The sequence below is a fragment of the Otolemur garnettii genome, unplaced genomic scaffold, assembly GCF_000181295.1.
Source record: "Otolemur garnettii isolate 467f Iridium unplaced genomic scaffold, OtoGar3 scaffold00063, whole genome shotgun sequence".
In the NCBI taxonomy this organism is placed as follows: domain Eukaryota; kingdom Metazoa; phylum Chordata; class Mammalia; order Primates; family Galagidae; genus Otolemur; species Otolemur garnettii.
Genome location: NW_003852458.1, coordinates 1592602 through 1605010, shown reverse-complemented (window position 1 = coordinate 1605010; position 12409 = coordinate 1592602). Strand labels below are relative to the sequence as shown.

At 42.9% G+C, this 12409-nt stretch overlaps 1 protein-coding gene and 1 non-coding gene across 2 annotated transcripts in view; one reads left to right on the top strand and one right to left on the bottom strand.

Annotated features, from left to right (window-relative positions):
• MTMR12 (myotubularin related protein 12) overlaps window positions 1-12409 on the top strand; it is a 91547-nt gene that overhangs the window by 20768 nt on the left and 58370 nt on the right. The gene's annotated exons all lie outside the window — the stretch shown is intronic.
• On the bottom strand, window positions 12308-12409 carry LOC111726397. Its single transcript, XR_002774179.1, has one exon. It is a non-coding gene; the product is annotated as a small nucleolar RNA SNORA15 (small nucleolar RNA).

Below are 12409 nucleotides of genomic sequence, written 5' to 3'. Positions count from 1 at the left end.
ACTCGCTTGAGCCCAGGAGTTGGAGGTTGCTGTGAGCTGTAATGCCACGGCACTCTACCCAGGGGGACAGCTTGAGGCTCTGTCTCAAAAAAGAAGAGACAGGATCTCACTCTGTTACCCTTGGTAGAGTGCTGTGGTGTCACTGCTCACAGCAATCTCCAGCTCTTGGGCTTAGGTGATTCTCTTACCTCAGCCTCCCTAGTAGCTAGGACTACAGGCGCCTGCCACAATGCCTGACTATTTTTTTGTTGCAGTTTGGCCGGGGCTGGGTTTGAACCTGTCACCCTACTCACTGAGCCACAGGTGCCGCCCAACCAAACCAATTAATTGTTTGGTGAGGTCAAACCTGTAGGGTCTGAGGCTTACTCTGGTAATTTGGGTCTTCATATTTCTTCTCTAACATGAATTTTTTTTTTTTAATTAGGGAGCATTCAGTCCTGTGTTTGGATTATTTGAAGGCCTGTTGAATGCCTGTTGACAGTGATCCTAGTGAAGAATCATAGATGAGTAATGCTTTCACTGTTCTTCTGTAAATGATGAACTGTCAAAACAGAGTTAGGAATTTAACTTGCATCTTAAAGAGCAGTTACTCTCTTCCTGGGAGTGGGGGGTGGTGGGGTGGGATAGGATCTGAGGTCAAGAAAAAAGCAGTGAATGTAAATGTGAAAGGATTTAGAATGACCAGTAAGTATAAGTATTGCTTGGCTGTCAGAGCGGTGTACTGGCAAAGGTCCCTGCCTTCTGGGACACCAGAGACTTGTTGCAGTTGACAGAACACTTGATGGTAATTACTTTGTAACAGGAAAAAAGTTTAAGATGGTGGTTGCCTAGGACTGGGAACAGTGTGGGCATGGATAAGGGAAAGTGAGGAGGGACTAAGAAGTCAGCTTTGGGCTTGGCACCTGTGGCTCAAGTGGCTAAGGCGCCAGCCACATACACCTAAGGTGATGGGTTGGAATCTAGCCAGGCCTGCCAAAACAACAACAACGGCTGCAACCAAAAAAATAGCCGGGCGTTGTGGCGGGCGCCTGTGGTCCCAGCTACTTGGGAGGCGGAGGCAGGAGACTCACTTGAGCCCAGGAGTTAGAGGTTGCTGTCTAACTCACTCCACAGCACTCTACCCAGGACAAGTCAGCTTTGGCATGAGGTACTTTGCCTTAAAATCTTTTCTTTGGGAGTGATGGAAATGTTCTAAAATTGGTTGTGGTGATAGGTTGTATAACTCTGAAAATACTAAACATCCTTTCATCACTTTATATTATTAAAGTGTTAAGTGTTTTATATGTATTAAGTGTTTTAATTGGGTGAATTGTATGGCATATGAATGATGGGTTCTTTTTGTTTTTTTTTTTTTTTTTTTTTGAGATAGTCTCACTTTGTCACCCTGGGTAGAGTACCATGGTGTAATAGCTCATAGCAACCTCAAAATCTTTTGGGCTAAAAGATCCTCTTGCCTTAGCCTCCCAAGTAGCTGGGACTACAAGTGCCCGCCAGAACACCTGGCTAATTTTTTAGAGATAGGAGTCTTGCTCATGCGGTCTCAAACTCCCGGAGCTCAGACGATCCACCTGTCTCAGCCTTCCAGAGTGCTAGGATTACAGGCATTAGCCACTGTACCTGGCTTGTCTTTTTTGAGAGACAGAGTCTCATTCTGTCATCCTGGGTAGAGTACTGTGACATCAAAGCTCACAGGAACCTCAAACTCTTGGGCTCAAATGATCTTCCCTCAGCCTCATGAGTAGCTGGGGCTACAGGCACCCATCACAACATCGGGCTATTTTTTTCTATTTTTGGTAGAGACTGGGGTTTCATTCTTGTTCAGGCTGGTCTCGAATTCTTGAGCTCAAGCAGTCCACCCACCTTGACCTCCCAAAGTGCTAGGATTATAGATGTGAATCACTACACCAGCTGAGTGATGTCTTAATAAAGCTTTTACTTAAACAAAGCTCAAGGATCAAAAGTACAGAACTTGGTATCAGAATGCCTGATAATGAGTTCTGGCTTCACCACGTATTTAGCTCTGTGAACCTGAGCACCCTTAGAGCTTCGTTGGCCTTACCTGTAAAGTGGGGGTGAAAACACCTTTACAGTTGTGGTCAAGATAAATGACATATGACTTGTGAAAGTGGACATAGGAAGACCTCCAGCACATTGTATTTTTGTGTTTTTAAGTTAAGACATATATCTTTGTGAATATTAGATGCTTACTCTGAAATGCTGTTTCAGCTAGCTCTGTGAAATGCGTACAGGTGGAGTACATGTAACCCTAATCCCTAAATCTGAAATGTTCTAATGAGCATTTCCTTTGAGCAACACATCAGCACTCAGAAAGTTTTGGATTTTGAAGCATTTTGGAATTTGGATTTTCAAGTTTCAGGTTAAGGAAACTTGACCTGTACTTCTTAAGGCTGAGAGTTGATTTCGCTAATGAGTGGACAGTAGAGCGCTTAAAAACTGGGTGTCTGGCTGCCTCTGTGTACATGGTCTCTTACCTTGAGACTAGACAGATGTTGTGGGTTAGCCTCTTACTGCATGTCTGCTCCCTGGCTTTGCATGCTGTTCTCTTGGTTTATTGTCAGTGTAATTGTTGCCTGTAACGGCCAAAGGTAGTGTGTGATTAGTGGAATAGAGCTGTGCTCAGCAGCAGAGCTGCCACCTCGTCACGTTTTGAGATTGGAGAATGAGCCTGCTTGTCTGGCTCTGAAGGAGCCAAGCCCCTCAGGCCAGGTGCGGAGAACCAGTAGCCCCTGGGAATCAGCTTCAGGAAACAAATGCCATTTTGATTTCTATCTTCCTAGAACTGGATAGTACATGTATTCATTCAGTCCCTGTCTGTATGCTCAGTAAGAAGGCTCCAGATTTAAAGTCTGACCTTGAATATGCCCCTACCCTATTGATGAGACTGGAATGTATCTCAGGAAGGGAGGGGTGTGATAATAGTTTGGTAATACTTGACACTAATCATATATCTAGGTAAGAATTTTTAATAGAGTGATCCTTTTTCTTTTTTTTTTGAGATAGTGTCTCACTCTGTTGTCTAGGCTAGAGCACTGTGGCATCCCGAGCTCAAGGGATCCTCCTGCCTCAGCCTCCCAGAGTGCTAGGATCACAGACATGAGCCACCATGCCCAGCCAACAGAGCTCTTTGAATCTCTCAAGAGATTCGATTTGATGTCTTTGAATTTGATTTCTTTGGATCTCTCAAGAACTATTCCTAGGATTGAAGAATATGACCAGCATCAAGGATTATTTGTTCCTTTGTATGGTTTTCATGTATCCATTCTTTCAGTAGAGTTACTGACAATTTACTGTCTGTCAGGAATTATATGCTAAGAGTTGAAACTAAAAATCTGTAAAGGTACAGCCTCAGCCCTCAGTCTGTGTTATTTGTTGGAGAGATAGTCAAGGTAAGAGACTTGCAGCATAGCATGGAGAGTGGGGTAATGGAGGGATATGCAGACTATGGTTTGGGCATCTATCTAGAAAAGGGGCACCTCACTGCTACGGCAGAGGGAGGTTGTATCAGAGAAAGCCTCGCAGAGGACCTGAACTGTGTGGACAGTGGATTAGACAGTGAGTTAAATGGACAGAACCAGAGACAGTGGATGGGGAGTGCCCACTGGGTGCACTGGGGGCCAGACTGAGGCAGTGCAACTGGCAATCAGGAGCACACAAGGTGGGAGATGATGGTGGCCTGAGGTCTGAGAGTGGCAACAGGGGTGGACAGATGTGGATGGGGATTTGGTGCAGCTAAGAAAGAAGACCATAGGGTGTGAAAGGCAGGGAGTAGTTAAGAATAACTCCCAGCTTTCTGGAGGGTTGGTCCTAAGCCAGAGCCCAGAGGAGCGGGTTTGGGAAGGAAGGGGTGGTGATGAGCTGATTCTGAAACATGAATTTGGAGGATCTGAGGGACATTCCAGTGCAGGTGGCCAAGACTGCATTGAGGTGTCCAGGTCTAGACCTCTGAAGACACATTTGGGGTTAAGAGCTATTTGGGTGTCATCAGCCTAAACTGTTGAATGTCTTTAGTAGAAGAGCTCATCCAGGGAATACAGAACTGCTGGGAGGTAAGAGAACCCGGTCCAGGAAGGAAACTTGAGCAAGAACAGCCAAAGAGAGAGTTGGCCATTCTGTCTAGAACTAATTTCTGTTCATTTTCAAGTCTTAGTATAAATGATACTTCCTGAGAGTAGCAGTCTTCTTTAACTCTTTCTAAATGCAGCCAGGTGTTTCAGCTGTGTTCGGGTTGTAGCCCAGACGCCCTCTAACGTAACACACATCTTTATTAATGCTAGTAGTGCTGTCAGACTCCTATGTACACTGGGAAGGTAGGAGCCGTGTGTTTGGTGCACCTGGAATAGAGCAGTTCAGTAAATGAGAGTGTGTGGGAGCTTAAGGGGAGGGGACTGTGTCTGGGAGGAGGACATAGTCCGCAAGGAGAGGCAAGTTGGATTGGGGTTAGAACATGGCTCTAGTTAAGTAAATCAAGGCTTGAGGCCTTGGTTCGCTCAACCTGGCTCAGTCTTGTTTTCCTCATCTCGAAACTGAGAACAATATCCTGGTAGTTAATAACTGTGAGGATTAAATGAGATAATGTTTAGAGATAGAATCTTTTGTAGGCTTTTAGTACTATGGCATTGATCACCCAGTATTCCAATTATTTTTTGTCTGAATTTCTTGGGGGCAAAAGTCAATTTGTATTCATCTTTTTATCCCCAGTTTTGGTAATTTTGGATATTCAGGAGTTGTTTATTGAAATAAACATATTAGAGATGGGTCATTTTGCAGCTCTGAGTAATCAGACACACAACTTGAATGTTGACTCAAGCTCATTGGAGCCCTGTGATTTGGGGCCACTCCTTCTCAGAGGCGTAGTTCTGAGAAGAGATCAGATTGACAGTTTTTCCAGTCCTGAGCCAGCTGTATGATGTGGGTTCCAGTAGGTGTGTCTCCTTTGGGTCATAAGCCTGCTGAAGAATGGGTGGCAATGCTTAAATTCTCATATCTTGTCTGGCCTAGACATTGCCAAAATGGGAGTGCTTCTGGCTCAGTATGGGTGAAGTTCTTAGAAGTTCCCAATGATATGTGGGTGGTGGCAACTGCTGGCCCTGGGAACTGTTGATACTCACAGTTGATACTCACATACTGAACAGATGTCGCGAGTGCCTTTTGATCTGTGGGGTAAAACTTGAGAAAACTGGAAGACTTATTTTTTATGTCTTTATCCTTTTTAAAATTTAAAACAAATAAAAAGAGTAGCTATAACATTGGCGTAAACATTGAAACAAGGGATTAACAGACAAAGTCTAGCCCTGATCCGTTTGTGTCATGGCTCTACTCAAATTGCATTTGGACCCCTGAGATATCCCCGTTTTGAAAGCCTGGTCATGCTGTGATCCCACCCAGTGCCTGCAGTATTCGCCTTTCTTTTGTGCCATAATAGCAAGCTTTATCCAAACTCATATGTAGTAGTAAGAGGTGCTGTACCAAGCAGGTAGGCCAGTTTTAACTGACACATTCCTTGAAAATTTGCATAACTTTCCAATGAGTTCATTTTCAAGAAAAGTTTGTCAGCATAACCAGTAAAACTAGATTGCCTGATTATTAAAGAATCATATCTTTCCTACTTTTTATTTTCCCTGCACATTGAACATGATAGTTCATGGAGTCAGTAAAGAATTTTCTCTCACATTTCATAGCTGCGGAAGTCGAATTGTAGCCATCTGCTGATAGGCAGTTGGCAGCAAGTGTCAGAGTTGAAGGAAGAGAGGCTTATTGGGGCCTCTGGGCCCTTCTCTGAAACCAGGTGATGGTTTAAGATGCTCCCACCATCCCAGAGAACAGGGACAGCAAAAAGGCAGCTGTCTTCAGATACTGGTTGAATTGGCTGTTTGCACTACTGTGGCCTTGCTGTAGTTCTTTCCAGACAGGCTTTGTGACTAGTAGTCTTTCTATTAATACCACATTCATGGCAGACTTGAAGGTAGTGATTTTCAATGAGTGTGCTGTGTAAATTTTTAAAGATCATTGTTTTTGAAAAGTTTGAAGTACATTAAGTATATATATATATATTTATCAACATAAGTGTGCTGTGGAAGTTTAACTATATGTTCAAGTGTGCTGTGAGATTAAAAAGGTTCAAAAACACTGATTTAGGAGAATGCTTTTTTTTTTTTTGAGACAGAGTCACAATATGTCACCATCGGTGGAGTGCTGTGGCATTACAGCTCACAGCAACCTGAAACTTAAGTGATTCTCTTGCCTCAGCCTCCCAAGTAGCAGGGACTATAGGCACCCACCACAATGCCTGGCTATTTTTTTGTTGTAGTTGTCATTGTTGTTTAGCAGGCCCAGGCTGGGTAATTTTTTGTTGTAGTTGTCATTGTTGTTTAGCAAGCCTGGGCTGGGTTCAAACCCTCCAGCCCTGGTGTTTGTGGCCAGCGCCCTAACCACTTGGCTACAGGAGCCGAGCGAGGGGGAAATGCTTTTTGTCTCCAGTACTTTATGATATGATTAGAGCATTTGGTGAAGCCATCCATATTAGTGCCCAAGCATAGTAGTTATTGTGTCTTCATCTGCCCTGTATCTCTCCCTGCTTATTTTAGAATCAACTGATTAGGAAATTTAAAATGATGTGAAAGTATTAGGTGTTTTTAAAACCTCTTACTACTTAAAGACATTACTAAATTATTAATAAATCTTTTGAGTACTTACTGTGTGCAAAGCCTGTGTTAGAATCTGGGGACATATGGTGGACAAAAACCCAGACAAAGACCTGTCTGCAAAAGGTTTATAGATTGATGGGGAGATCAACTTAAATAATTAGATAAACAAATAGGTTGCAGTTGTGGCAAGTATTACCAGGGAGAGATACGTGGAGCTGTAAGAACCTGGTAACAGAAGGCTTCCCTAAGGAGTAACCCTTGGCCTGACATCTAATGGATACACAAAATTCACAGGGCAAAGAGGGGAAGAAAAGACATTCCAAGGAGGAGGATCTGCCTATGACAGTAACCCACAATGGGAGGGAAGTGAGGCAGGTATGGGAGGCTGAAAGAAGGCCCCTCTGGCCAACAGACAGAAGAATGAAGAGGATGGTGGGAGACCAGATTAGAGAGGTGGGTGTAGGCCAGGTTGTGTAGGCCTTGTCAAGGCATTGTCTTCATTCCACAACTAAGGCAAAGCAGGCTGTGTTTTGAAAGGATTACTTCTGCTCTAGGGTGGAGAATAGATTAGAAAGATGTAGGGAAACCAGCTGGACAGCTGTTGCAGTAGTCCAGATGAGAGATGATAGTAGGGTGGAGCTGGTGTGCAAAAGACAGGACCAGGGATGGGTTCTAAAACTTTATTTTTATTTTTAATTTTTTATTATTATTTTATTTTATTTTAATTTTTTTATTTTTTTGCAGTTTTTGGCCGGGGCTGGGTTTGAACCCGCTACCTCCGGCATATGGGACCGGCGCCCTACCCTTTTGAGCCACAGGCGCCGCCCATGGATGGGTTCTAGATCTCTTAAATATGGATAGAATTTGGCAACAGATTGGATATTGAGGGTACAGTGGGACTCTTAGGATGACCTCAAGACTATATTTTCTTGATGGGAAACACACAGTTGGCCAGGCAGTACACGGTAGTGTTATTCATGATTGGAGCTTTTCCTGGGACCTGGTGAATCAGAGTCCCATTGAACTCTCAAGGATTGGTTTGGGTGGCAACCAGAGACTTATCCCTTAGAGGAAACACAGCTGGTGTTGAGAAGCACCGAGGTTCTTCCCTATGTAGCCCGCCAGTGTCATTTAGATCCACTACTCATAGGGGATAGGTGGTGGTGTTTTCCTTTTTAGCCTCCTTTGGTCTCTGTGAGGCTTTCTCTTTGCACTTCTGTGATGATTGCTTTGACCTGGTTTCAGGTGGGTCTGTCAGCTAATCCATTGATTGTTCTGTCTTGTTTATCCTTTTATCTTCGTTCCTTCTTTCCACTGAAGAGACTGTATGGCACAGGCTGAGTACTTACCTGCGTTTGACTTCTAACTCTGCCATATACTGGCTGGGTGTCTTCATCTATAAAGTGGAGATGATTGTGGGTATAATTATTGCAAAGGCTTGCTGTGATAATTAAATGAGTTATTAAATATAAGGCTTTTTAAATACTAGCTGGCATGGTTCAAGAAATGTTTATTTACTTCTCAACCTCAGTAAGGTATGGCCCCGTACCCACTTTGGAAAGAGGGGACGTAGACTTTGGCATTCTCAGATTGGACATTTGTGATTCTAAGGAAGAGAGTAAATGCACTTACTCATTTGTAAAGGTCAAGTTGGATAGTCTTTAATCACTTGTTTGCAAATTTGCTGATGAAGATAATAGCTTATCAACAGCACAGCAAGATCAGAGTAAGATGCACTTTTGGGAATTTCATCTTGTCCTGGAACTCACTCTGAGATCCACATCTAGGACTCTGCACACCCAGATATGGGCACTCCTGCACCTTTATTGGTATTCACCTTCCTTCCTCATTCAGCCATGTTCATTCTCCTGAGATCACCAAGCAAAGGATGGGTGGTATAGCTGTCTTCTGTTTAAAACACTGAAATATCTCTGTATTTGTTAGCTTTTTCTTTGTTTTTCTGGTGAAGTTTAAAAGTGATTGTGGGGTGGCGTCTGTGGCTCAGTGGTTAGGGTGCCGGCCCCATATACTGAGGGTGGCGGGTTTGAACCTGGCCCCAACCGAACTGCAACAAAAAATAGCCAGGCGTTGTGGCGGGCGCCAGTAGTCCCAGCTACTCGGGAGGCTGAGGCAAGAGAATTGCCTAAGCCCGGGAGTTGAAGGTTGCTGTGAGCTGTGATGCCACAGCACTGTACCAAGGATGATGAAGTGAGACTCTGTCTCAAAAAAAAAAAAAACCAAAAAAAGAGAAAACGGTGATTGTGAAATACAGGGATGAAGAGACTACAGACATTGCCAATGAATAAACTCATTCTGCTCTTTCTGACCCCTCCACTACCCAAACAGGTAACTTCTGAAAACCACATTGAAGGAAAATAATCAATTAAACATTTTTTTGAGGAGAGGATTTCTTTTTTGCCTTTCTAGAACATTAGGGATACAAATGTTTTGTTTACTTACTTTTTTATTTGTTTGTTTTGAGACAGAGTCTTGCTCAGTTACCCTCTCAGGTTGAGTGCCATCGTGTAAGAGCTCCCAGCAACTTCAAATTCTTGGGCTCAAGCAATCCTCTTTTCTCAGCCTCCTGAGTAGCTGGGACTACAGGTGCCTCCCACAAACCGGGCTAGTTTTTCTATTTTTAGTAGAGACAGGGTCTTGCTTTTGCTCAGGCTGGTATCAACTCCTGAGCTCAGGTGATCCGCCCGCCTCAGCCTCCCAGAGTGTTTAGGGTTACAGACATGAGCCTACATACTTTGTTTTTGTGTAGATTAAGTTCAAGTTCTAAGTGTGCCCTTCACTCGGATAGTGTGCACTCTACCCAATAGATGTGAATTATCCATTCCCTTCTTCTCCCTCCCCCCAGCTTGATTTTCATTGAGATTTACTTCTATATGTGCATTTAAGTATTGGTGCGTTCGTTCTAATTTGGTATTGAGTACATGGGTTTGTTTCTCCATTCTTGTTATGTTTCATTTAAAAGAATGGTTTCCAGTTCAACCTCGTTCTATTGCCATTTGTTTTATAACTGAGTACTCCGTGGCATGCATATACCACATTTTATTAATTCATTCATGTACTACTGATGGACACTTGAGTTGTTTCCACGTCATTGCAATTGTGAATTGTGCTGCTATAAACATTGGCGTGCAGGTGTCCTGTTTATAAAATGACCCTTTTTCCTTTGGGTGTGTACCCAGCAGTGGGATTGCTGGATCAAATGGTAGTTCTACTTTAAGTTCTTTGAGGTGTCTCCCCGCAACTTTCTGTAGAGGTTGCACTAGTTTGCCGTCCCACCAACAGTGTGTAAGTGTTCCTTTCTCTTTGCCTTCATACCAGCTCTTGTTGTTTTGAGAACCATTCTCACTGGAGTTAGGTGATACCTCATTGTGGTTTTGATTTGCACTTGTCTAACGATTAGAGATGTTAAACATTTTTTCATGTGTTTTTTTTTGGATGTTAGACTGTCTTCCTTTGAAACATTTCTGTTCATGTCTTTTGCTCACTTTTAAATAGGGTTGTTTGATTTTTTAAAATTTATTTTGTTTATTTTTTGAGACAAAGTCTTAAGCTATCATCCTGGGTAGAGTGCTGTGGTGTCACAGCTCACAACAACCTCAAACTCTTAGGCTTAAGCAATTCTCTTACCTCCGCCTCCCAAGTAGCTGGGACTACAGGTGCCCGCCGCAACACCCGGCTATTTTTTTGTTGCAGTTGTCATTGTTGTTTTAGCTGGCCTGTGCCAGGTTTGAACCCACCAGCCTTAGTGTATGTGGCCAGTGCCCTACCTACTGTGCTACGGGTGGCTCCCGATTTTTTTTCTTGCTGATTTGCCCGAGTTCTTTGTAGGTCTGGTTATCTGTCTTCTATCAGATGTATAGCAGGCAAATATTTTCTCTTATTCTGTGGGCGATTTACTCTATTGATTGTGTCCGTGGCTAAGCAGACATTTTTTGATTTGATTAGGTCAAGGAAGTTCCTATTTGTACACTCTGTGATTTGTTGGATTCTTTAGATTATTTCTCTTCTTGGGACTGGTGTATATTTCACTTTGTTTTTAATTTTTGTTTGTTTTTTAATTTTTATTTCCTTGCTTATTTTTTAATTTTTTCTTTTTATTTTTTTGTTTTTTGTTTTTTTGAGACAGAGTCCCACCCTATGCCCTGAACAGAGTGCATGGCATCATAGCTCACTGCAACCTCAGACTCAGGCTGTGGGCATCCCACTGCCTCACCTTCTGAAGCCACTGGGAGTACAGGTGCTTGCCACTGCGCCTGGCTGGGTTTTTTAATTCTTTTCATGAGTCGGGGTCTCATTCTTGCTCAGGCAAGTCTTGAACTCCTGAGCTCAAGCAATCCTCCTGCCTCAGCCTCCCACAGTGCTGGGGTTATAGGTGTGAGCCGGCTTTTCATTTTTTTATGAGTCGGGTGTCTCACTCTCGCTCAGGCAGGTCTCAAACTCAAGTTCAAGCAATTCTCAGTCCTCAGCCTCCTACCATACTGGGATTACAGACATGAGCCACCACACCCGGCTGGTGTAGATTTCAATTTTGGATGTTTGCATGTAGTTGATGGTGGTGATGATTGTACTTATTTTTTTGAGTTGATTCTTATCTTGAATAAGAATTACATAGTGTACATATATGATTTTTTTGAAGTGTTAACTGGAGAAAGATTAGATACTAGAATGGATTAGAAAGACGCAGGGAAACCAGTTGGAAAGCTATTGCAGAGGTCCAGGTGAGAAATGATGATAGGGCAGACTTTGGGACAGAAGAGAGGACCATGGATAGGTTCTAGATCTCTTTAACAGGTATTACGGATAGAATTTAGCGATCGATTGGATATTGAGGGTAACGGCATCTTAAATTCCAGTGCTCCAGTGTTATAGGTTTTCATTCTCAATTTGTTACCAACTTTCAACAATTTGATCTTTCAATAAAATCAGCAGTTGAAATAACTTTTCTTTTCTACAGTATACCTGAGCAGGCCCCTTCTCAGATGTGGTGCTCTCTTAAGAAAGCCATTAGTCTACTCTTTGGTTCCTTTTTTTTTTTTTTTTTGAGACAGAGTTTCACTTTCTCGCCCTTGGAAGAGTGCCATGGCATCATGGCTCACAGCAACCTCAAACTCTTGGTCTCAAGTAATCTTCTTGCCTCTGCCTGTCAAGTAGCTGGGACTATACGTGCCTGCCACAGTGCCCGGCTATTTTTAGAGACAGGATCTTGCTCTTGCTCAGGCTGGTCTGGAACTCCTGAACTCAGGTTATCCACCTGCCTTGGCTTCCCAGAGTGCTGGGGTTATAGGCATGAGCCATAGCACCTGGCCTTACCGTCTACTTCTTTTAGTAGGTTCAAAGTACTTTGAACTGTAGAAGGTAAAATGCATAATGCATAATGATCTAAATCACAGTGGGCTGCCAGAGAACAAATAATAGAAAAATGTCATTTCTTTTTCCATGGCTTCCGATATTCCTCTGTAATCAAAGTTAGATGGCATTGGAGCCAACTTGGGTGTCTCTAATTTCAGTAGTTTCTGATTCACAGAAAAGAGAATTGAGGTGCCTTCTGAGTAGAATCAAATTTAATGTGGGAAACAGGACTGGGAGAGAAGTAGAATTTGGTTTTTTTGGTTTTTTTGTTTTTTATTTGCATTCACCTTTAACAAAATGATATGCTATGAAATAACTTAGCATATCAGTCATTTAAAAGGGAAGACTGCTTTTGCATGGTGTCTGGCTGTGTAATC